The sequence below is a fragment of the Apodemus sylvaticus genome, chromosome 5 (assembly GCF_947179515.1).
Source record: "Apodemus sylvaticus chromosome 5, mApoSyl1.1, whole genome shotgun sequence".
NCBI lineage: Eukaryota > Metazoa > Chordata > Mammalia > Rodentia > Muridae > Apodemus > Apodemus sylvaticus.
Window position 1 is genome coordinate 43,074,352 of NC_067476.1, and position 27,194 is coordinate 43,101,545.

The 27,194-nt window shown below is 35.1% G+C and overlaps 1 protein-coding gene and 1 pseudogene across 2 annotated transcripts in view; one reads left to right on the forward strand and one right to left on the reverse strand.

Annotated features, from left to right (window-relative positions):
• Window positions 1-27,194, reverse strand: part of Kcnh7 (potassium voltage-gated channel subfamily H member 7) — a 476,252-nt gene that overhangs the window by 357,476 nt on the left and 91,582 nt on the right. The window lies entirely within an intron of this gene.
• Window positions 23,331-23,430, forward strand: LOC127686619 (uncharacterized; annotated as a pseudogene).

Below are 27,194 nucleotides of genomic sequence, written 5' to 3' on the forward strand. Positions count from 1 at the left end.
GTCTCTACAACCCATCTCTCCCAGAAAGCCATTTTCTGGTGTCCCCAATGCAGCTCCGAGCCTCCTCTGTGACAAGCCACTGAATCTCACCTCCAGCTTGTCATAAACAGGGAGCTGTCTCCATACTATGAAAGTGAAGAGTGACTGGGGTAAATTATTAATCTAAACTAATAATGGCTTAAATCTGGGATTTTGTACAGGCACTTCTTAAGCATTTTTTTAAATAAAATAAAGTGCAATGAAGTGATAAATAATTTAGTTTCAAAGTGTTCTTGAAGTAAGTTCATTTGTATTTTCTCAGTCCCCAGCACCTTGAAAAGAAAGATATATTTATTTTTGTTTTGTATGTATGATAATTTTACCTGCTTGTAGGTCTCTTTAACAGGGGTGCAGTGCCCACAAAACCCAGAAGCAAGCATGTTATCTGCTGGAGTCAGAGCTACAGATAGTTGTTGGTTGTGGGTCTTGGGAAGTGAACTTGGATCCTCTGCAAGAGCAACAACTGCTCTTAACTAGAAGCCCTTTCCCCAGCCCCAGTTCTAGCATTTTCTTTTTTCTTTTTTTTCTTTTATTGGCTATTTTCTTTATTTACATTTCAAATGTTGTGCCTTTTTCAGGTCTCCCCTCTGGAACTCCCTCTCCCATGCCCCACCCACCCACTCCTGTCTTCCCACCCTGGCATTCCCAACACTGGGCATTGACCCCTCTCAGGCCCAAGGATTGCTTGTGTTCAACAATGCCATCCTCTGCCACATATGAGGCTAGAGCCATGAGTCCCTCCATGTGTACTCTTTGGTTAGTGGTCAAGTCCCCAGAAGCTCCTGGGTCTGGACCAGGTCTGGCTAGTTGACACTGTTGCTCCAACCATGGGACTACAAACCCCCTCAGCTCCTTCAGTTCCTTCTCCATATCCATTGGAGACCCTGTGCTCAGTCTAATGGTTGGCTGTGACCATCCTCCTCTGTATTTGTCAGGCTCTGGCAAAGTCTCTCAGGAGACAGCCATATCATGTTCCTGTCAGCAAGCACTTCCGGGCATCTATAATAGCATCAGGGTTTGTCGACTATATATGGGATGGATCCCCAGTTGAGGCAATCTCTGAATGGCCTTTCCTTCAGTCTCTGGTCCACAATTTATCTCCATATTTTCTTCTATGATTATTTAGTTCCCCCTTCTAAGAAGCACCGAAGCATCCACACTTTGGTCTTCCTTCTTGAGCTTCATATGGTCTGTGAATTGTGTCTTGGCTATTCAGAACTTTGGGGATAATATCTACTCATCAGTGAGTACATAATACATGTGTTCTCTTGTGACTAAGTTACATTACTAAGGATAATATTTTCAAGTTCAATCTACTTGCCTGCTGGTTTCACAAAATCATTGTTTTTAATAGCTTAGTAGTAATCTATTATGTAAGTGTACCACATTTTCTGTGTCCATTCCTCTCTTGAGGGACATTGTAGGCCTGAATGCATGACTAAATGAAGTAAATGTAAAAAAAAAAATCTGGCAATAGTAAGAGGTCTCTGAATGGCTAATGATGGAATTTCAGTCAAAGTCAAGGACATAATAAATGGGATGTTTCTGACAGTGCTTGCCTGACAAGCATCCTGTATCACCAGTGCAGCCTTGGTTCTGAACACATCACCACTGAAAATTGGGTTTAACCATGTAGTGCCAATGATGGCTGCTCTTCCTGGCTCAGCTCAGACTTAAGACCAGTACAGTTGAATTGTTTTTGCATGACATACAGAGTTTTCTGCTTTTATAAAAGATAAGTGATAAGAGTCACTTCTGAGTATGTACTTATCAAACTGAATTACATTGTTACAATATTTAATACTAAACTTCCTTTTTGAGTTGCTGACTTGAGTTTTATATTGAAAAGTATTAAAATAACTTTGGCTTATGAATGGGGAACAATTTCTAAATGACTGTAAACATACTGCTGCTATTTTATACCACAGATATGGCAGTATTGATGAATACTGATTAATTAATTTAAAAGTCCAATGATCATCCATTACATCCTGAGATACATGATATTCAGCTATTACTAAATTTTTTATGTAAAAATGAACAAGTACACCTATCTTATTAGTATGCATATTTGAACTTGTCTTTAATGAGTGGTTGAAGTATGTGTATACCAAAAATTATTTTAAAATAAATGTATTTGTAATTTATAATTTCATTTGCACACCCTTTTTATACACCTGCATTTTCAGGTTTGCCCAACTTTTCTGAGTTCTAAAGAGGTGGCAAGTATTAAAAGTTGAAGAAACCCTGTTTTGGAAGACATATATTATTACTTTTACAAGCAAATGCCCAAGTCTTACCCTGCAAGCAAAGTGTTTGCTGTTGGCTTTCAAACATATAGTTTATATGGCCAATTTCAAAGCATAATGGCGACTTTAGTTTTAACATTGCAAGTGCCATTTGTCACAGTGGCTCACTGAGTTTGCTGGACCAGAGTTAAGTTATTCTTACTTGATTTAAATGAAGAGGAGAAGAAAGCACATGAAATGGTGAAGTGTCGGCAGAGTACTGTGGTTGCAAGATGTAGGTACTCTTGTAATCACTCTTGATTTCAGTCATGTAGAGGAAAAGATGTGTTCAGACTTGAAACAGCTGCTTCAGAATGTTGGAATGGCAGTTTTTCATGTGTAGAGACAGAAGTCATAGGTGAAGTATTCACTATGATAGAGGAAACATGTGGCAGTGCCTGTTTTAGCTATTGAAATGGAGAATGACTAAAAGGTGAATTTTGAGATAAGGAAGTGGTAAGAAAATTGCTGTCTGAGCCTGAAAGTATCTGTCAGGCAGAGGGCATGTCTTGTAGCTGGCAGCTATGAGCAAAATTCATGGTAGTTTGATCAGCAACTTCACTGAAGACTTCTTTACAGAAACATCCCAAGGTAAAAAAGCACAATGAAGGTGAGTTAAGAAGGATCTTAGTAATCACATTTGAAGAGTTCCAGAAAAATGAATCCCCTTAGCTTACTGATTACTAACTATATCAGTTATATAGATTACTGAAAGAGGCTAAAAATGAAAAAAATCTAGAGTATTTGAAAACTTAACATGGTTTATAATAGTTCTTTAATTCTGCACACTAACCAATTTGATGAAAAAAAATTGTCCATAGCATGACACAATGTACAACATTCATAACCAGAAGACAACTGTTCATTTACCAGCTACCCACTCATTGCTGAAGAGGCAAGATTATTTGAGCTTTGAGTCTTAGGTCACACCAGCAGGGATTTGTCTGAGGGCTGCAGCCCTGGCATCCTCTGCATAGGCATAAGCTGATTGGATCATCCCAGAAGAGGTATTTTTCCCCCTTACCAAACCTTATACAGTAGTGACCACTGAAACTCATAAAAGAAAGCTATTCTTACCCAGTAAAAAGAATACGATGTAAGTCAATAATTAGTGAATGTGACTACAAAGACTATGGCAAAAAGAGTAGGGAGGGAAGAAAGATGACAGTGTAAGTCAGAAGTCAGGAAATATCATTCTTGACATATGAATGTTTCCTGAAGACTCTCAAAGAAGTGACCGAATCACCAGACTAGGGCTTTTTTGCGGGTGGGAGGGAAATGTTCTTATGGTTCTGTTAAGTGATTCTTATAAAGCAGGAGGGCTAGTACGCTTTTTCTGCAATGGGACCAACAGTAATCATTTTAGGCATTAGAGTTCACAGAGTTCCTATTGTGAAAATCAGCCCAGCCATGATAGAGTGACAGCAACTCCAGAGAGGATGTATTATCCATGTGGACTGCTATGCTCCCATGGTTTTCTATGGACATTGCATTCTGAATTCTACAGGATATTTACTCAATACAAAATGCCATTAAAATGGATTTGTTTTAAAACGTTTATACCTAATTTGTGCTTGTGAACTATGGAGAGTCAATGAGGGGCATTTGACCAATAGATGAGAATTTGCTGACCCCTACTCTAAATCTTTAAGTTAGTTGATGAGTGTTTGAAATGTCATGGTAATTGTGAACAAAGCCATAATTACAAAATTTTTAAGTGAATTGTAATACGTAGTGCCGATTTTCAGCACATTTCTTTATCTTCCCTTTAACCTCATGTACATTACTGGTGTACAGATTACATGGCACATGGTTCTATAACTGTCTCTGAATTCTTGTGTTTGCAAGAACTACAGCCTCAGTGAGTGATAAATGGGTTAATATTCCTCTGTCTCTTATACCGATTAGGATATATTATCATATTTAGTAAACAGAATGCTAGCAGCAGAGATAAAAGCTGAGACTTGAACCAAGCTTCAATGTTTATACCCAGTGCTTTTATTTGAACGTTGGTGTTGGTGTGAGGCTCTGATGTGAGAGACAAAAATCGAACTCCACAGTGCTACACAAAGACATCACAGGCAGTCTATGCATATAAAAAACTCACTACACAATCACAGAGCAACCTTGCAAATCCAAAGGTAGGCTTTGTTAAATGCGTGATATTGGCCAAGCTCAGCTAATCCATCCATTTCTTGGACATAAATGGATGTTTATAAAAGCATTGAAGTTCAATTTTGTATATGTTTACTGTATAGCATTCTCACAGAAAAATGCAACTGATATGTTAGGGTAGGCATTTTTCTTGATGTTCTACAAGGAACTAAACTTAGCCATGTTCTGAAGTTAATTGGAGAGAAGAAAAAAAAAAAAACAACTCTGTACTTTAATGCTGAAGAACTCTTTAAAAGAAATCTGTTGAAACAGTAAACTTGGATTGTCCTAATCTGTGCAACTAATCACAGGAATATCAAAGAAGAGAATTTCTGGTCTCTAATTGAACATAACATAGAATATAACAATTATTAGGCAAGCACACTGATTATTAAGAAAAATGAAAAAAGAAACAACATAAAGAAACAAGATTATTTACATTGAGATAGATTCACTTATATTTATTACTTGTAAAAATGTTTTGTTCAAGGCAAACTATATCTGCTTATACAAATGATGTTTTATATAGGGATTGCAGGTAATTTTAACTATTGGCCTGAGGAATCAATAGAATTATTTTTGAAAGTTTCATAAATGAAAGTTAATTTTAAATATTGTGAAATCAGATCATATTAAAAGCTTTGTAGTATTCCAGACTGGTTTAACTGAGATGAGAATGTTTAATTTAAAAATGATTTTTTGTATAATCTACATCATAAAATGAGATTTGAAAATGTTATCTCAAAAATTGTTTTATTTATTTATTGCAAATTTTACTGTATAAGGAATAAGTCTCCAAATACTATAGAACGAAATGTGTATTAATTGATAATATATTGCTTTAGAATTGTACTGCCTCATACCAAAGGACTGGTATTTTCTGTGGTTGGGCTACAGGTTGTAAAAAGATAACCTGGATTACCATTATGTAAAAATCATAAAAATGCTAATATAGTCTCATGTGGGCTATGAAATTAAAAGTAGGTTTAAAACTCCATTAGGCCACAAAAAATGCTTTAGAGAGGGACGAGAAAGAGAGAGAGGGTGTCTCTGTGTGTATAATGTTACTGGGCAGAAGTTTGGTTTTTACAAACCATCTTACATTGAGGAATATATCATCATAATCAAATAGTAAATAATCATTTCTAAGAAAATGCATATATATGTCTGAAAAAAAAAGCAACCTTTAATTTGGACAGACAAAATGAGGCTTATAAAGGGTCAATGACCTTTATGTGTTTTAGCCTATCAGTAAATGGAAGGTTTGAAATATAGAGCGACTGTAAATCTTAATCTTTCTTTACTCTCTATTTTAACAAAATAACTGAATATTAGAGTGTTCAGGAACTTTCAAAGAGGTTTACTAGTCAAGAATTTCCTCTGACTAGAGAGCATTGATACTGCAAAATGTATTTCTTGATTACCATATATACAATTTCAGTTTTCATAGTAGCTAGAATTTTATTACAAAACATCATATGTTCTAAACAATAATCTTAAAAACACAAAGGTCAAAAGCATGGAAATGATATTCCACTTTGAAGACAGAATTTGTGACTTTGAAGTGACAGAGAGACAAGAATTAAATTATTAAAATCAGAGATTTTTAAAACTGAGCATTACAATAAATATTTTTATACCGATAATCTACATGCAATATTTAAAAACTTATATCAAAATAAACTTGGAAAACATCTAGAATAAATGGAAAACTTGACAGACGTGTCTGAACAAAGAACTAAACCAAGAGGAAGAAACAAAATTTATATACATACATACACATCTATATGTGCCTGTGTGTGTGTGCATGCACACACACACACACACACACACACACATGCACTTACATACACATGGCAAGCCTCCCAAATTTGATCCAAAAGCTTAAAAGAATTTAGTAAAATTTAATTCAATTAAATTCAATTTATAACTTCTACTTTTTATTTCTTAATTTTATTTCTCAATGCTACTGAGATAAGTTCTTTCTAGTCTTCCCCAGCTGGTCTATAATTTATAGGTTCAAGAAATCACCCATTAATCTCTTAAATAGTTGGGGTTGTAATTGTATACCACGAGGACCTGTTTAATTAAACATTTTATTTTGAAGTGATACAGTTTTTCAGGGTCTTATAAAAATTTAAATGATATCATGTGTACCATTAACCTAATTTCTTTCCAAAGCTAACAACTTAAAAAGCTGTGGTACAATATCACAATCTGGATACTGTATTGATACAATCTTGTCTCAGTATATTTTCATGTCTATAGGACCCATGATGTTCTTTACAGACCTCTTCACTCCTATATACACATTTCTCTGTCTCCAATATTAATATTAATCTGCTTTCCATTCCTACATTTTCTCATTCAACAATATTGTGCCAATGAAATAATATGGTGTCTAATCTCTAGGGGATTAATTCTTTATTACTCAGTATAATTGATCCCTTGGACCTTCATCTAGCTTATTGAAAATTCATGGTTCATTTCTTCTTTGCTGATGGGTAGTAATCTATGTTAAAGATCTTTACAATGTGCTTAACCACTTATCCACTGAAGGACATATGGAATATTTTCAGTCACTGACTATTACAAATAAAGCTTTCATAAAATTCCAGATGATTTTATATGAACCTGTCTTGATTTCTCGAGGATAAAAGGCTCAAGAAGAACTGCTGGCTGATTTGGCATTTACATGGTTAGATAAATTGTGAACTGTTTTCTCAGTAGATGATGCCATGTTACCTTCATATCAACCATATATGAATTGTCCAGCTCCCCCACATCTTTGTCAATATTTTCTGGTTTTCATTTACTTTTACTAGTCATTTTGAGCTCTGTGTGGCTACAATCTTCTCTGGGCTAAATTTGTGTTTCTCTAACATTTAGTAATATTTAAATAGAGGTAGCAATAAGTAATGAAATCCTTGACATTGCTTTACAAATGACTAAGATTTTATAAAAGCTCTCTCTCTCTCTCTCAATCTATCTATATGTATATATGGACATAGAGAGAAGAAGAGAGGGAAGGAGGGAGGGAAGGAGAGGAAGAAGAAAAAGAGAGGGAGGACAGAAACAGGATGAGGAGAAAGATACAGAGAAACAAAGAGACACACATAGAGAAACAGAAAAAGACAGAGACATTACCAAGAGAGAAAGAGAGACAGAGACAGAGACGGAGACAGAAAGACAAAGAGACAGATGGACAGACAGGCAGACAGACAGAGAGAGGCTTGGTGTGATGAAAGAATTTTTGCATTCTAGCTGGAATGCAAATATGCCCTGGATTACAGTATGATCTAGCTAAAATATAGATATACCCTTAATATACACCTTTAATCCCTGACAATGAAGGTAACTTTTGTAGAAGAAAGCAGCCATGTGTGAAAGTGACATCTAATTGAGGTGCAAAGTTACGAATTAGAGAGAAATTTGACAGAATGAGGCAGAGATAAGATATCCCCAACACACACAAGAACAGCTTAAGAATATTAGAATATATTGCCAAAGTTAGTATGAGGCCAAGTATATCTGTTCAGTCAGAAACCAAGAGAAGCTAGATTGAATCAGTCAGCTCGGAAGATTAGATTGTAGATAGGCTAGAAGATTCCAGGCCTAGGCTCAGGGAAGAGTTCGTACAGGGAAAGAAACTCCAGGCTCAGTCTAAGATGTGTACAACTCTCATCTCATACCTTCATCTGAGAAAATAGAAGCAACATTTGTATTTACATGATCCAGTTCCCTATTAAAATGTTTTTCAATCTCAATGTGCCAGAATCCATTTATTCACGTACAAATTTAATACACTACTGATTAAAATTACTCAAATATTTTTTGAGCTTCATAAAATATATTGAAGTTAACAGACTAATAGTAGACAAGAAAATCATATTGTGGAACATTAATGTATAACAAATTCCCTACAAGGCATTTAATATTCCTAGTATGCTTACAAGCAATATACATAATTTAATCCTGAAATACTAAAATATTACCATCATGCCAAAACAGGATAATTTAAAATGTGGGAATCCTAAATCAGACACAGACATATTTTATACACTTAGTTTTGAAAGTGATTGCTCTCTAATTTCATGAGCATATAATATTTGCCTTTGAGGGAAAATGCTAAATAATTAATTACTAAAAAAATAAATTCAGTGCCTTAAATTTTATGGTAAAAATTAATGCATGACGATTTCCTTCATATTTACTCTAACAATGAATCATTAAAACAGTTTAATTATTTATATTTGATAATTTCTACTTCTCTGATTATAGTGATTAAATTGGTATGTCCTGATGGTGTAAGTCTGCTTGACTTTCCCATAGCTTTTCTAAACAAGTCACTTTAGAGTATTCACAAAGATATTTTGTGTCTTTTCTATATCAGAAAACAACTATTTACTTGTTTTCTATTATATTCCCAATACTGGAAGGAATGGGTGAACAGAATGCCCTCCGTATGAGGACTAAATTCAATAGTACATGAGAAGGATAAGATTATAGTAATTAATCCCCAAAGAATGAAAACCTTTAGTGGATACTAGAAGCTCTAGAATCCCAAACATTATTATTTAATTTTAAAATGGTAGACCTTATTTAACTAGATTTATTATATTATAATTTAATTGAAAATTGTATACTGTATTTAACTAGATTTATTATTACATTAAAAAATACAACTTTGATCATCTTAATCTGGAGTTATCTATCATTCATACTCTACCTATAAGGAAATTGGACACTTATTTCAAAGATTATCATTCTCCAAGGTGGCTTCTGCAACAACTCTTGATAATTTTTTTCAAATCTTATACAAATTTTAATTTTAATATATCTTTAACGAATATGTTGTATATTCTGTAATAGTTACACTGCATCCAACTGAGAGAGGACTTGGTTTTAAAAATAAGGAGAAGTCATTTCATGCCCATGGCAGGGAACAGGACACAAACAAAACAGACTTCATAAATTTTTCATCAAAAGCTTATTTGAGTGGAACCCAATGAGACTCTCCTTTTCACACATTGCTTATCAACTGTCAGTGGAATAACTGACAAAATAAGACTGAGATTTATTTCGAATGACATAGTAAAAGAGAAATGAGTTGAATGGAAGAATATCCACTTTGTTGTTTCTATTATGACACACTTGATTTATGTTTAAAATACATCAGTTCATTTTTTTACAGGAATATACACAGAAAGTTAAATGAAGTATTTATCCCTCCAGGTTCTATGAATCCTGTAATTTCACATATTTTTGACTTGCATCTGTATGCCTTTGGGTTGCTTTTTAAAAACAATCAGAAAAGAATTTGGAACCAGGAAGTCCCAGCTGTGTTCCAATTCAGTGATCTTTTTCTCTTTGGGGAAGACAGTACATGGAGACATAAATGCTTGTCCTTAGTTAGGTTGTGATGGTTGAAAATCTCAGCCAAAGAACCACATGCTATTTATATTCTTAGATATTTATTTGAATCTTATTTGTGTATGTGTGTATGTGTGTATGTGTCTGAGTGAGTGTATGCTGTGTGTGTGTGTGTGTGTGTGTGTGAAGGTCCAAAATTGAGTGTTGGATTCCCAGGAACCAGCATAAGTAATTGTGAGTTGACTGATGTTGGTGCTAGAAAAGGAACCAAGGTCTTCTGAAGAACAGAGAATTTTAACCACCAAACCATCTCTCCAACTCCATTATGCCTCAGGTTATATTGATGCCAACAAGCATGGAAGACTGATCTCTACCATATTTTTCATGCTAACTATGTTTTTATTCAGGGCATTGGTGAAAACTATATATTTCACAGGATGTTGTAAAAATGTTTCACAGAGTGAATATTTATAGTTACTCTTTCAGCAAAACACAGTAAGCTTGCACTTAGCATGGCAGACTAGTGTAGGTTATTTTCAGTTACATACATGCTGACTATGTAAGCCATAGATTCCTTTTGTTTATTCTTAATGAATGAGATTCTATAAACCCTAGATTGCATTTTGAAAAGGTTGCAATGTCAAATTGCTGAAAGCAAGCAAAAAAAAGTAGAATAACCAGACGAAAATTATGAGAAAACTTATTTTAAAGTGGATTCTTGTTCCTTTACTTTCAAGTATCCACAAAACATCTCTAATTTCTTAGGAAGGCATAAAAGGTTCCATCACATTTTAACAAGAAACATTCACTGTGTATTATAGGAGAAATCCCTGTCTATGCAAATAGCAGTTTTAAACAGATGGAGTAAAACCCCTAATTTTTTGCAACTTTATGTTTTTAAATAGGAATGTGTGGGCTACATACCAAATACTAAAACATGACTTCAACCTACTCAAAATTTCAGATTGCTCACTATTTTCAATCAATGTCATTAAGTTCAGTTAAAAAAGTAACACAAATAAGCAAACTAATAAGAATGCCAAATTAGAAGAGGTCATTATAATTGAACAACCTTGTTTGCCATACGTCCTTCCATATGTTAACAGTCTTTGCGTGGTTCCCTGTCTATTTATGTATAACATAGCCTTAATTTGTGTATACATTCAATTACGTTCTAAATGATACTCCATATATGTGAGTTGTGGTAGAAAAAACTTAAACTCCTTGATGCTGCCACTTCACGTTTTTGATATCATTCAAGCAGCTGGAAACTGGACCTAAACAAAGGCCCTTCATCTTCACTGAGGCAAGTTTAACAGGAATCAAGTATTCTCACTTGCATGTTTACCCTGATTCCAATGGGATTTGTATCTCTGCAACTATTGTTCTCAGAAATGTCATTATTTAAATAGCTTTAGGAAAGATGACTGCAAATAAATGACACTCATAAAAACTACAAGCAAGGTGTGGCCACATTTCTTTTTTTTTCCCTTTTTTTTTTTTTTTTTTTTTTTTTTTTTTTTTTTTTTTTTTTTTTTGAGACAGGGTTTCTCTGTGTAGCCCTGGCTGTCCTGGAACTCACTCTGTAAACCAGGCTGGCCTCGATCTCAGAAATCCAACTGCCTCTGCCTCCCAAGTGCTGCATGTGGAACTTTTAAGATGATTATGAACATATGGACACAAAGTTTAAAACCTAGGGGTATAGTTCTCCATCTTTAAATTTTTAAGCTATATAAGTAATATGGCATAAAACAGATTAATCATTATTTAAAATAGAAATCATGACTACATTTTCTTACAGTGACAATAACTGCAGAAATCCTCCTCTGACTAGCACTATTTATAATATTGGAGGCTTCTGGGGAAGGGTGAATCAGTTTTCTTTAAGGTATGGTCCCTAGTTGATCAACTGAGCTCCAGTAGATTATGTCACATCCAAGGCAATGTAGAAAGAACAAATCAGACTTAATAGGATGTTAATTAAAATAAGAAAGAAATAAGGACACAGAGTGAGGAGTAGGGAGGTGTCCTGAGAGTTAGGAGGATTAAGTTGGGCGACTATGATGACAGTGAATGAAATAAATGTGTCGAAGAGTTAAAAAACATTAAAACAGTCTATTTTTATTTTGGCTGGTTCTAAAACTGAAGTATAAATGTTTTTGCTCCTTCTACAAGGTCCTTATGATCTCATCCATAAAGCTAGATACAGAATTAAATGCGATAAGTCTAGATCTGATCTCATCATTAAACGACTGCAACAATGATAACAAGTGAGATATGTCAAATATGCATTTCACTAATGAACATCTTGGATTAAATATAACCATACTGTAGACTTTTACTGTTTTCTTTATAGAATGAATGATTTTAGTAAGTCCATATACCAAATAATCCACCTATAGGCTCATATAGATACTTCCTTGTGTGAAATATTTGTGTATAAACAAATTTAACTCTGGGTCTCCTTCTCTAATTATTGTTCTATCTGAATCTGTTTTTGTCTCTAGGTTTGTGCCTTTTTCTTTTGTCCATTTAATGTGATTATTGGAATGTAATAAATCTACTTCTCACTCCACTGGGTTTCCAAAATTAATACAGCAAAACAGTCCTTCATTCTTTAAAAAAAATAAGTGCTCACCGTATGAACAAAAAGTTCCCCAAAGATTTTCAGAATTTCAGTTCAGGACCCACCTAGTATAGCATTGATTATAATGATGAATTTGATCACAGTTTATATAACTTTTTTATCACTAGTGCCCTATTCAAGTTATAGAAATTCACTCTACATTTTCTGTAGCATTTTATCCAGCATTTATAGTTTATTTTTCAATGTTTATCCAAAGAGAGCTTGAAAATACCTTGCTAAATTAATTTACTTCTTTGACAGGCTTTATTAGCAACTACTAAATACTTTACCATATTTTATTCTACAAACTTATAACATTATTTTGTTAATTTTAACTTTAGCCCAGCAGTATTGCTATCATATCTTATAAAATGTGATTACTACTATTATTTTTATACACTAAATATACAGATATGAATTTTAGTCAACTTTGTACATTGATTTTTCTACAAAGGCAGGAAGGGACTAGAAATAAATTGAATAGCTAAAATGTAAGCTATAAAAATATGATTTAAAAGTTCAGTGACTTAGTGTGTGCCTAAAGGAAGAATAAGACAAATGAAGTAAAGAAAGAAGAAATGAAAGAAACAATGAATTTGAGACAGAAAGAAGTACAAAGGAAGGAATGGAGGACCAGAAGGTAGGAAGGAGAGAGGTAGGGTGAGTTATTAAGTTAACTTTGTAGAACATCTTGACCTAGCATAGTGAAGCACATTAAAATAAAATATGTAGCCATCCTGATCATTTGGCTAATATTCAATTGAGTTTTCAATTTAAGATTCATGCTGTTATTTTGTTATTGTTTTGAGTACATGCCCATTCTTTCTATTAGTCTTTCATCAGAAATATTAATTTTTCTGAAGATCTATCAGAGGTGACCTCTAAAGAAATAAAAGATATGAAAGGAAAATGACAATTATCAATATATGATTGGTATGTGCTACATCTACTTAACAAAATATTAGCCTGAAGTTTATTGATATGTATTATCTATGTGTATGAAGAGGTAAAGAAGAGAATATATAAGTTCTGAGGCCAAAGGCATGATGGTTGTAATCATAACCAATGTCCAACTGGTAAAGGTTTTAGTTCCGGGTTCTTTGAGATTTTGTATTTGGTAAATTGGAAAGAAAAATTTCTAGACACTCTAGTTTGAACTGTGCATGGGGAAAACAAATGAGATAAAGATAGAGTTTAAGTAATAAAGCCACAGAAGTGCTTGAGCTCGAGGAATCCAGCTTATCTAGCAACTCTCAGTAGTAAAACATTAGTTAGGTTGTACTCGTTAGCATACTTAGACCTACTATGTACATACTGTATTGCACAAAGACAAATTTAAAGTAGACATAATGAGAATGAGTATTGTCAAAGAAAAAGGTTACTTTCTAAAATATCATGAAAAAATCTCTGAAAATTGCTTTTTATTTTGTGACTCACTGAATATGTGCTTTATTTTTGATTTTTCTTTTTTTGAAAAGCTAAGGTCACATTAGCCAACTGCTTGTTGGTGGACATGTCTGTAATTTAAAAAACAAAGTTTTTATTTCCAATTTTAGCCATAACAAGGGCTCTCTCAATTCAATTGTATTTAGATTAGATGATTATTCAAATGTTTTCATAGTATAATAAGATTAACTTACAAATTGGAACTTGATTATCACCAATATAAATTCTTTGTTGGTAATATCCATTTCTATGCTGTCAGTTGAAGGGTCTTATTCCAACAGATTATTGTGGAGTTAAAGTGATCTTACTTAAAAATTTCCAATTGCTTTCAGATTTAGAGAGGAATTATTTATGGCCACTTCACATATACTTTTACAATTAATACTGTTTTGAAGCAATATTAGACTGTAGAAAATTACTTGGTCATAAGATTACCACAAATAGTCTGAAAAGTAAAATCAAATGTTCCTACAACTTTAACACAATGATTTTTGCTAAAGGAACTCTATGTCATTTAATGTGTTGTGTGCTACCCTATAATGCTTGCTTACTATAGTCATTCAGAGAAAACAGTGCACAAGTCTCCCAGAAACCCAGCACTCTGCTCGTGTGATTTTCAAGTCATAAGTAATGTTACATTAATACTTTTCATCAATATTCTCTAAACATCATGTTATTTTATAGAAAATCCCTTAATCTTTTGTCTGTATGTATCTCAGAATGTAAAAAATATGTAGTCTTTCAAAACCAAGACATAACCATGGTGCTTTTTCTTTAAAAATGTAAGCAAGTCTTCTTAATATTATTATTTAATAAAAGTGTAAATTTCCTTGCATTTTGAAAACATGTTTGCATTGGGACACAGTGAGATTTGATAATTGTATTTGTGAGGAAGAGAAGAAATAAGAAAACAGATAACTAGTAATTGAAGCATTGAGCTTATACGTTGAAAGCTCTTTATTTTTTCAAATAATTTGTCCCTCAAATCTGCCAATTATGACCAGGTGATTTTTGAGAAAATTCCACCAATCTTTCATAAAGCTGAAAATAAAGGGAGACTCTCAATCATTCATTTAATGGACTTGATACCAAAATACGACAAAGGCACAGGAGAGTGAAAACACTTCCCAGTGTCATTCATGAACATAGATTCTAAAAGGTAGAGAAGGTGCTGACTGGCAAGCTAATTACATCTGACTCTGTCACTTTACTGTACAGAAAACTGCAGGAGATCAGGACAGATCTGAAATGTTATTATATAGTCTAGAAAGTATTTAAAGTCTCAATGAAAAAATTATTTTATTTTGAAATAATGTCTTTCTATGGATGATGTCCAGCCTGGCTTTGTGCTTACTATGTTTGCTGTCTGGTTTTGTACTTATGGTCAGCCTCCTGCCTTGGGTTCCTAAGCATTGCACTTATTGGCATTTATTACCATTCTTGGGGTGAAAGCATATGTTAAGATTCAAAATACAAGAGAGAATCACCGTGTAAAATTAGATGGCTAATAGAATAAGGAAAAACTCTCTCATAAAAGGAATAATTAATTTCCATGGCAAAGATTAGGAATGGTAATGTGACTCTGACCTATATTAACTTTCAAGCTCTCATCCCTCTCTCATACACACACATCACATGTCCACACAAATATATGGAAATGACTCTACTTGCTTGAACTTTGAAATTTATTCCTGTCATCAGAAAGTCATGTGCCACTATGTTCATAGCAGCCCTATTTATAATTGCCAGAAGCTGGAAAGAACCCAGGTATCCCTCAACAGAAGAGTGGATGCAAAAAATGTGGTATATATATACAATGGATTACTATTCAGCCATTAGAAACAATAAATTCATGAAATTCTTAGGCAAATGGATGGAGCTGGAGAACATCATACTAAGTGAGGTAACCCAGACTCAAAAGGTGAATCATGGTATGCACTCACTAATAAGTGGATATTAACCTAGAAAACTGGAATACCCAAAACATAATCCACATATCAAATGAGGTACAAGAAGAACGGAGGAGTGGCCCCTTGTTCGGGAAAGACTCAGTGAAGCAGTATAGGGCAAAACCAGAACAGGAAAGTGGGAAGGGTTGGGTGGGAAAACAGGGGGAGGGAAGTGGGCTGATGGGACTTTTGGGGAGTGGGAGTCTAGAAAAGAGGAAATCATTTGAAATGTAAATAAAAATATATCGAATAAAAAAGAAAAAAACAAAAACAAACAAACAAACAAAAAAAAAACAAAAACAAAAAACAAAAAAACAAAAAACAAAAAACAAAAAAGAAAGCCATTGTGTTAGCACGTACCTGAAAAGATTCTAGTGGAGCTCAAGAACTTAACTTGGAATAATAAATAAATCCATAAATGCATTTGGAATTTCAATATAAGATTTTTTAAATTTTTTTTATTCGATATAATTTATTTACATTTCAAATGATTTCCCCTTTTCTAGCTCCCCCACTCCCTGAAAGTCCCGTAAGCCCCCTTCTCTTCCCCTGTCCTCCCACCCACCCCTTCCCACTTCTCCGTTCTGGTTTTGCCGAATACTGTTTCACTGAGTCTTTCCAGAACCAGGGGCCACTCCTCCTTTCTTCTTGTACCTCATTTGATGTGTGGATTATGTTTTGGGTATTCCAGTTTTCTAGGTTAATAACCACTTATTAGTGAGTGCATACCATGATTCACCTTTTGAGTCTGGGTTACCTCACTTAGTATGATGTTCTCTAGCTCCATCCATTTGCCTAAGAATTTCATGAATTCATTGTTTCTAATGGCTGAATAGTACTCTATTGTGTAGATATACCACATTTTTTGCATCCATTCTTCTGTTGAGGAATACCTGGGTTCTTTCCAGCATCTGGCAATTATAAATAGGGCTGCTATGAACATAGTAGAGCATGTATCCTTATTACATGGTGGGGAATCCTCTGGGTATATGCCCAGGAGTGGTATAGCAGGATCTTTTGGAAGTGAGGTGCCCAGTTTTCGGAGGAACCGCCAGACTGATTTCCAGAGTGGTTGTACCAATTTGCAACCCCACCAGCAGTGGAGGAGTGTTCCTCTTTCTCCACACCCTCTCCAACACCTGCTGTCTCCTGAATTTTTAATCTTAGCCATTTTGACTGGTGTAAGATGAAATCTTAGGGTTGTTTTGATTTGCATTTCCCTAATGACTAATGAAGTTGAGCATTTTTTAAGATGCTTCTCCGCCATCCGAAGTTCTTCAGGTGAGAATTCTTTGTTTAACTCTGTACCCTATTTTTTAATAGGGTTGTTCGGTTTTCTGGAGTCTAACTTCTTGAGTTCTTTATATATATTGTATATTAGCCCTCTATCTGATGTAGGATTGGTGAAGATCTTTTCCCAATTTGTTGGTTGCCGATTTGTCCTCTTGATGGTGTCCTTTGCCTTACAGAAACTTTGTAATTTTATGAGGTCCCATTTGTCAATTCTTGCTCTTAGAGCATCCACTATTGGTGTTCTGTTCAGAAACTTTCTCCCTGTACCGATGTCTTCGAGGGTCTTCCCCAGTTTCTTTTCTATTAGCTTCAGAGTGTCTGGCTTTATGTGGAGGTCCTTGATCCATTTGGATTTGAGCTTAGTACAAGGAGACAAGGATGGATCAATTCGCATTCTTCTGCATGCTGACCTCCAGTTGAACCAGCACCATTTGTTGAAAAGGCTATCTTTTTTCCATTGGATGTTTTTCAATATGAGATTTTTATGAACATGGATTGTTCATGTTATCTCATCAAAATGCAGGGATCTCTCCATGCACCACCAATATGGCTAAAACCAGTATCAAAAACCAAAACAAATAAACAAAAAATCTTTGTGGTCATTGAGTCAGATTGTGCCCCAACTAGAGCATCACACTGTTTCATATCTATAAGTCATTTGTTAGCATTGGGATATCTGGTGAATTAAGAACATGAATTCCATTTCTTTCAACCTTACAGATTATACTACATAGGACTGGGTATCCAGGATCTGTCCAGATGCCAGGCTTGCCTAAGGGAACTGAGCAAAGGGAGTTACCAGCCTTTAGATTCTTTGGACAAAGACAACTTGGCCAATAAGTTTCCAACTCTAAATAGAAACATACAAATTCCCATGGATGAGCCAGCAGCCAATTTTCCCCCAGTTTTTTCCATTTTCTGCATTTTGTCTTTAAATGTGTACTTTGCCCAGTGTATTAGATTATGCCAATATCCCCGCCAGAAACTACTGTCCAAAACACTATTGTATCCTCTGACAGTATTTCTCCCCAAGTCACTATCCTGTAAGTAACTTTCTCTGGCCACTAGACTGAGACACACACCATGACCAAGCTAAACCTTGGCTCCTCCTTCTGTATTTGTTCTTCAGCCTGTAGATCAGGATTCCTGCCTCTGGTCTAGACCCAGAGCAAAGATGATGCAGAGGAGAACTAGAACAGACTTAGGCTTGTGTAAAGTGGGAACAAAACACAAGTGATTGTTTCTGGGCCTCCTCAATGTTGGAGGGTCATTTTTTCTGTCATTTAACTCAATCTGTCCAGCTTTTCAACTCTTCTGACCATTCCATTTGTCAAACATCAGAGCATCCTCCTGCTATTCTACAGTGACAGAGTTTTTGATGAGGTGATTTCTATTTTGCTTGTTTGAAATAGAAGTACCAAGATATAAAGGTGCATTTGTTATGCAGAAGTTTGTAAGTGCTTTTGCTTGACTTTCATGAAAACTAGAGCCTTACCATGTACTAGGTGTTGCTTTATACTTACCCCTATTAAAACACCTAATAGCATCATAGTATCAAAATGTATTTCACAACCATAACTGTAAAATTTTTCTTTTCTAAAAAGCAAATGGTGGCTCAAACATTTAAGTAAAATTTAGACATCCCTGTTAATACACACACACACACACACACACACACATATATATATATATATATATATATATATATATATATATATCGAAATAGTCATACTCTATTTTAATAAAGTACTTTTTGGCTAAGCTCAATACATTATTGAAATGTGGATTCTAGGTCTAGGAAGTCTTATTCATAAGTTCTATATAGTAATACTGAATTTCTTCTTTGGACTTAATACATTTCATGATTAAATTTCATTTACTTTTCATTCCTGGACGTAAAGAATTGTGATGAATAGGAAATATAACAGGTTTTTTTTTTCATTATGTTCCTTGTTCCCCAAATAGTGTTTTAAAATTAAAGTGGCATCCTTTATTATTAGATTATGACCTTTCTTTGGCTTGATGATTAAATATATTTTCCCAGGAGAAATGATGGCAATCACAGATGTGAATTCAGGCTAGAGTTTCATATGGAAACATTAAGACATGATGCCATTGTGTGGAGGTTTCCCACTCAGGTGTACAGCACACTTTCTTAAATAAATAAACATGCCTTTCCCCTGTCACCCATCTTTATTCAAAATGCCCTACTTCCGGTTTAAGCTGGATAAATGAATGGCACCCCACCCAAGGCAGTTTGCTTAAACAGAAGTTGACTGCTTTCAATTTCAAACTTGACTTCTCAAACTTACAGCACATAGAAATGAAGCATAATTGTTTGTTTGTTTGCTTGCTTGTTTTATTCTAAAAATTTACTTCTTTGGAGTCAGGTGTAACTCATTACACAAAATACATACCATAAGGCAAAGTTATAGGAAAACATGAATAATCAGCAAATAAGCTCTGTCTCTGTGTTAGGAGGTTTGGGAAGTAGAAATTGTTAAGGGAAGTGATGGCCAGTTTGATGTTGACTGACATTAGAAAAAGATATTTGGTTGATACTGCTGTTCTTTCTATAGAGTTGCAAATCTTTTAGCTCCTTCAGTCCTTAGACTCTCCAGAGTTTCCAGGGACTAAACCACCAACCAAAGAGTACGCACAGAGGGCCCCATGGCTCCAGCCGCATATATGGCAGAGGAAGGCCTTGTATGACATCAATGGGAGGAGAGGTCCTTGGTCCTGTGAAGGCTTGATGCCCCAGGGTAGGGGAAGGCCAGGGCAGTGAGGTGAGGCAGGAGTGGGTGGCAGTGGAGGGGTGATGGGATAGAGGATTTTCAGAGAGGAAACCGGGAAAGGGGATAACATTTGAAATGTAAATAAAAAAATATCCAATAAAAGAGATAAAAACCAGAAAGAACAGGAACTTTGGACTTTTGTCTTTACACTGTTTTGCCCCTAAGCCTGGTATTTGGAGATAGAAAAGCCAATAAAAATATAACTCTGAGATATCGTAAGCCTTATGAAAAGTAAGGCATGGAATGGAAAGAAATAGCCGTGACATGCATGCACACATGCACAGATAAAGCTTTACGGAGAGCCTACATCTTGCCTTGGGTCCACTGTTGTTGAGGCTATTACCACAACATCTGAGAAAGGGCTAGTCCAGGAGAATGATCCCCAAATAACGATACAGGGGATTTCGAGTAAATCTGTGAATCAATAACTTACTGGCAAAGGAATATTTTTGTGTCAGAACTGATACTGGTTAATAAAACAGCAACAATATAAATGAGTGTAAACTCTGTTGGCTGATGTTAACAAATAGTGAAAAGTAAGATTTTCCTTTTATGCCCCCTTTGTAGTCACAGGCAGAGCTCAAACAAGAAGAGATCTCATATTGAATAAAACTCAGGAACAAGAGAACCTTGAACACAGTGAACTGATCTATAAATAAAATTTAAAAATTTTGATTAAAATCTAATTTTTCTATAGCATAATCCATCACATAAGCTCTAAACTTTTGGTCATCATTCTGGTTTATAATTCTTTAAGAGTACTTGCAACAAACAGAATATCAAGGTAGAGCATTGCGTGCCATGAGTGACGCAAGATGGCGTACCTTTATCAGTAAAGAAGAGATACCCTGGATTGAGAACAAGGCTACCTATTGGAAGTTACCTAGAAGTTAAATGATCCATTTGTGGTTAAGGGACATTCAAACAGCTCACTCATTACAGGTGAAGTGATGTTTGCTAATAATAGAAATTGCTGTAATATCTGAGGTAACTGAGATCCCAGAAGGAGATGTGGGTGTTGTAGAGTCTTGGTTACTTAGAGACAGACAGGGGACATGAAGAAGCACCTTTAGAATGTAAACAATAGGAGATAGATTGAGCTTTCCAGAGGTAATTCCAACCCCAGGAGACTCTGTAGGAAGTTTCCTGTGTCCCAGTGTTTTAATTATCTTCATTGCAGGTCGTCATAGGGAATTGAAATTAGCACTTTTTTCCAATAAATTCTTATTCTGCTTATGAGTTTTTGAGACCTTTGGAAGGTTGCAGTATGGGTATAGCTTTTTTCATGAGCAAAGTATATTCCTAAAGCTGACACCTAAAACAAAGTTTAGTTTTGCAATTATAAGTCCATAAGAGAATACATTCCATTCTCCAGTGTGGAAGAAAAAGAGGACTCAAAAAAGACCCAGGATTTAATAATTTTATACTGCGTTTTAGCCATGCACACAACTTCTCAGCAAAACGCAAAGCTCATGCCTAGCTCCTTTAAGATTTATATCTTGAAATCAAAAGACCATGTAGTTGTAACTTTGAAGTTATGTTGTGGGGCCTGTTTAGTGTGGCATATGGGTATATGATTTTAGGGATGAGTAGTCTGTGTCAACTAACTAGAGGACTCATCTCTGGGAGAGGCTAGTTTCCCCCTTAATAGTCACTAGTTGCTTGCAGTTCTTTTTCATGGGGTGAGACCCTGTGAGTTTCCCCTTTGTGTAAACATTATTGCAATAATTTTTCAGCTCTTGTTTCAGCAGAATATTATTGATCTATTGTGGAAGTAACTTCCCTTTTATTTATAGGATACACAGTCTCACAGCTGACTCTTGGACTTCTGACTTTTAAAATTTATCTGCTCCCTCTTTTGGGTTGTATCCTTGTAATAAGAAAAAGAAAAAGGAAGCCAACAATTTGATAGAAAATGGGGATACAATTCAGACATTGGAAGGAAGCGATATGAGAGGGATAAGAAAGAGGGCAGGCAAAGAAGTGATGGAATTATATTTTAATTTTAAAAAATTATAAAATTTGCTACAGTTGTAGTAAAGTTATTTTATATCAAATAAAATGTCTTGATAAATTTAAATAGGTAAAATAGTCTTCACACTTTTGGAAAATATAACTTTTTAGTGAGCTACTATGACTTTTCTCTTGTTTGTTTTAAATAGGTTATGAATATGCATATAGTTTTGGTTACCTTTTAACCCCCTATGGAAAAAAAAGGCTGGCCTTTTTTATCTCACAGAGCTGTCTACTTTTTACTCCCAAGTTCTAAGGTTAAAGGAGTATACTATGTGCAACTTAACATTACTTCTATAACAAACATGTTCACATTATAAACTGGTGTGGCTGGTGCTTGATGAAACTGGACAAAGACACATGACTTGTATTTTCTTTAATACAACCCAAGCAGTAAAATATGGAACAGTGAGTGTCAGATCTTCTTGAAGCCAGAGATTGCTTTCTGGGTCTGCAACAGTAGACCTTTCTGCTTGGAGTGACATTGGGACCCAGAGCATTAGATAAAGACATGAGTTTTAAGAGGCACTTTAGTCCTAATGGATTTGGAGAGGCCCCTGATTTTGCCCTCAGATCAGAGTACAGAGAGCAGCCTTGTGACTGGCATAAGGTACGGAGAGATCACTGGAGCAGGAAGGAGGAAGACAGCTTGTCTGCAAGGGCAGAGCAGAAGCCAAAATATTCCAAGTATTCTCAGAAGGATTTAAAGAAGGGGACAAGGTTCTGCTGTCATTAGGCGGCAGGTAAATAAGAGCAAATAAGATTCTTTGTATAGAAAACATGAAGACTCTGAAAGGCCACATTTAATTAGACCATTAGAATCCCTTACCATATTTAAGATAAATATTATTGATTGATCAACTCTAACCTGAAGACAAAAATATAGTGAGTAAATATACTTTGGAACCTGTCTAACTATAAAATCTTTTGTTCTTTTCACCATTTACTGAATTCTTTGCAAGTGAAGAGGAAGACTAAGAAAAAATTATAATGACTTGAATTCAGAAAACCATTGAAATATGACCTCTAATTCTTACTGCAATGACATAATATCATCATATGACATTACTTAAAAAAATTCTAACCTTTAGTGTTAAAACAGCCTGATGATGATGATGACAATGATAATGATGACAAAGACAACCATGATTATGTACATGGGTTCATATGGTGCCATTCCCTGAAATGTACATGGAATTCATTCTAAGACCCTACATGATATTAATCATAGAACAGTCAAGTTCCATCTATAAAATGGTTTACTGTTTATGTATAGCCTTTGCATATTCTCTAACTGCCAGTTTACTTATTTTAATATAATATAAATGTTTTGTAAGTAGTTGTATATATATATATCGCTTCTTGGCCTTTTGGCTAAGATCAAGTGTAGTTTTATATATATATATATATATATATATATATATATATATATATATATATAATATGTACATGTTAATACAATTAAGTTAACTAGCAGACAACAAATGCTCAAATATAAAATGTTGATTCTATTTATGCGCATCTATGCACATATTTATACATACAACCAAAAGAGAGAGGTAGGAAGAGAAAGAGTTGCTATCATCCCTTTCTTGGAAAGATTCCTGCCCCCTCTGTATACAAACCTCATGCTGAATGAGATCCCAATGAGCTCCTCTTGCTGACTGAGAAAGGGCCTGTCTGTCAACGTTGGTCAGCACACAGGAGCACAACCCTCAATGTTAATGTGATCGGTGCCATAATTTGACATTTTACAAAGGACAAGTTTCCTTGGTGGTTCTCATTTATTCATGATTCTCCAGAACTTGCTGACAAAGGCTTTCATCCCTAGTTGGGAGGCATCTGGACTGGGAGGCTTTGTGCAGAATGCTGCCTAATCTGACCTTGTTCCTCCAAGGGAGCGCTGGAACTGAATGAATAGCAGCAGACTACATGAACAAGTGCTCAAAATAAAACTCAGGCCCATCTTTGTCCTGTGCCTCTGATATCCGTCTAGTTATTAGTCAATTTCTTATCCTTATTGCGCTTAATCCATAAAATGAGGATAGGATTATAACATGGTCATAAAAATGAGGCATTCCTATCCAATCTTAGTTCTAGGAGAAAGAATCTTTTTTTCATAAAAATTGTTACTGTAAGGTCTAACATTCAAGTCATTGGTCATGTCTATTATAAATAAAAACAATTAATATACTTCCCTTTCTAATTTTCTTCTGTGACTCCCACAGTGAAATTATGCCTCAGCCTGCATTTAAACCTATGTTAACACTATAACAGCTAAGACTGTGTAACCCAATACTCTCCCTTCATTGATTTAAATCTGACCCAGATTCAACTTTACCCAAGGAGCCTTCATCACAATTTTTGTTTTTGAAACAACTGATTTTGTAGTGTTCTTAAGCACTAATTACAATATACCTATCACCTGATATCACAGCTTCCTTCACATTCCCATTTCTACTCTTAACTTTGTGTATCAAACCCATCTTGGGGTCACCCAGACACCCTAATACCCGTGTACTTCAAAATATTTTACAAATAGACATTCACCTTGATATTCACTTTCAAATCCTCATCTTAAACCATCTTGTTTCTCCTATTGCTTCTCCTAAAAAAAATAACAGGCAGTAGATAGGCATCTTGAAAGATACGCTAATGAACACCTTGTTTAAGTGATAAAACCATGAGATTTGGATATTAGAGTAACAGCACATGAGTACATGGGGCAGTATGTAGATTGAGTCGGATAGGAGCTTATTTATTAAAGTTTTATATGCAGAGAAAATTAACTGGGATGCAGAAATTAACCCAGGCAAGAGGCAGCAAGTGGTCTGTAGACCAGTGTCCCAATGGGGTATGGTAAAAACAGTGCTAAACATGTCATAGCATGTCAGTATCTAGGGTTGTTACAGGCCAGTGATGACTCAGTCAAGGTGATTAAGCATCACTCTTTAGGAAAATCTATTCCCTGTGTAAGAAGCTCAACCAGGAGTCGAGTGGGTCAGTAGGTATGCATTTATCAATAGTGCAGAAGGGTAAACAGGAAGTAAGATCCAAATATCAAAGGGGACAAGATATATAAGAGGTTTGTTGTATGCTCAATAGTTGTTGGTGTAGACACTACATAGGAATTAAGTACATTGCAAGTAAAATGTCATTATGAGCAGATGGCTGCCTCTAAACCCAGAAGACATTGATTAGAGGTTTTATCACCTAGACTATTGCTAGTGGCTCTTGGAGAGAGGGAGAGAGGCCAGTCCACTTCCTAGGCTGGAGGAAAGTAATTTTAAGTGTGAAGTCAAGGTTCATGAGAAAAATTAAGTGGAAGGACTCAAGCTGCAGGAAATAGTATGGGAGTTATGCCTGTCTCAGAACTTTGGTGATGTCTCACAGGGAATTGAGACTGAGCTCTGTAACATATAGCAAGCCAATCACAAGGCATGTTCCAGTCCTCTCAAACATCATAGAGCCTTGTTGGCAGCCACAAGACACATCAGTATGTATCACCTAGGAAGCCCTCACACTAGCTGAAGTTTCATTCTCTGTTACTTTGCTCTGGTTTCTCATCTTTACATTTGCCTTCCAGTCATCTCATCTTTACATTTGCCTGATATATTTTAAGGTCCTACAACCCATTAGTTATACTTTGGCCTTATTTTCCTTGAACACCCAAGAAGGACTTCCATGGACTTTCTGTAATTGGCAGCTTTGTCATCATCATTAGGGCAAACATATGGTTCTTAACATTTGGAAATTCTCCATTACTTATGATTCTAAACTGTACAAAAAAAAAGACTTCAAAACTATGTGATATTGGCTAATTATCCTAGACTCCTGAAGAGAAAGTCAACCAACACTATATATTAAGACACTTTAATTTACTTCATGCCTTACTGGTGTGCTAGCACTACATATATAGATAGGTTTCTTTTGTCTCATATTTTCATGATGCTTATAGCAAAACTGAGAGCCGTTCTTCAGTTACCTCAGCTGGTGGAAGCACAGTAAGAGGATATAAAATGGCATCTCCAAAGTAACATCCTTAGGTATTAGAGAAAGAGAATGTTATGCTTTGATTTTAGCAACGGGATACAAGGTCTGCAGACTGAGATGCCCAGCACATGCCATGCTCACTGTACTGGGATAGTATCCTTCTGAAAATTGTTCACTGGAGCTTCCTTCTGTTTTACAAATTGTTCTTCTTGGCTTACCTTACTCCTTTCTCTTCCTTACTTTATTCCATGTGCATGGTTTTCATCTGACAAGTAGAATTATGTGGCTAGGAAGTGCAGGGCAAAGCCCCTTTGCATGCCAGTTTTAGTATTTTAAATATTATGCCTTGTGTAGTTGTTTGCAGTTATTACTTTGGGTGGAGCTCTGGAGGAAGCAATTCCAAAGGAAGACAAAGAGAAGAAATGGAGATGGAGAAAAAGCCTGGGTGTGTTTCAGATTAAATAAATAAATAAAAAAAAAAAAAAAAAAAAAAAAAAAAAAAAAAAAAACCTTTCCATTTTTTTTTTTTTTTGGAAAGGAAGCTACAAGATAACAAAAGATGTTAATTTCCAAGAATTTCTGATATTAAATTTTAGAAAGATGTAAAATGTGAGGAAGCACTGCCTGAAGTAAAGATTTCAGTATATTCACAGTAAAAACCAGGAAGATATTTGACAAGATTATCAGAACTTCACTTATGCCTTTCTGGAATGTCAGTTCTTAGATCACTGTCAAAACCTTAATCACTGAATCATAACTCAGAAACATTATAAATATATGCATCTAAAGAGTAATGTGTTTTCCTCATTACTCCTTTAAATACTTGTATTAGATAAAAAGATTTATTTGGTTTTGGGGGTGTTGTATTTTTTTTGAGACAGGGTTTCTCTGTGTAGCCCTGGCTGTCCTGGAGCTCACTCTGTAGACCAGGCTAGCCTCAAGCTTGCTTCATTAGTAAATGATCAGGCTAAGAATGATCCATCTACACATAACCTGCTTTCTATCAGATTGTGAAAAATCCTACACCGATGCCTGAATTCTTATGTCTCAAACCATGGAGGGTTGATAAAGGTTTGCCAGCAAAGAGTTTATAAAGGTCTACCATACTAAATACAGTCTAAATGTTCCCTCAGTACTTGTTATTAAGAAAAAGTTGATAGAATTTATTATCACTGGAATTAAGAAAATGTTAAGATTTTATCGTTTCTCTAAGATACATAATTGC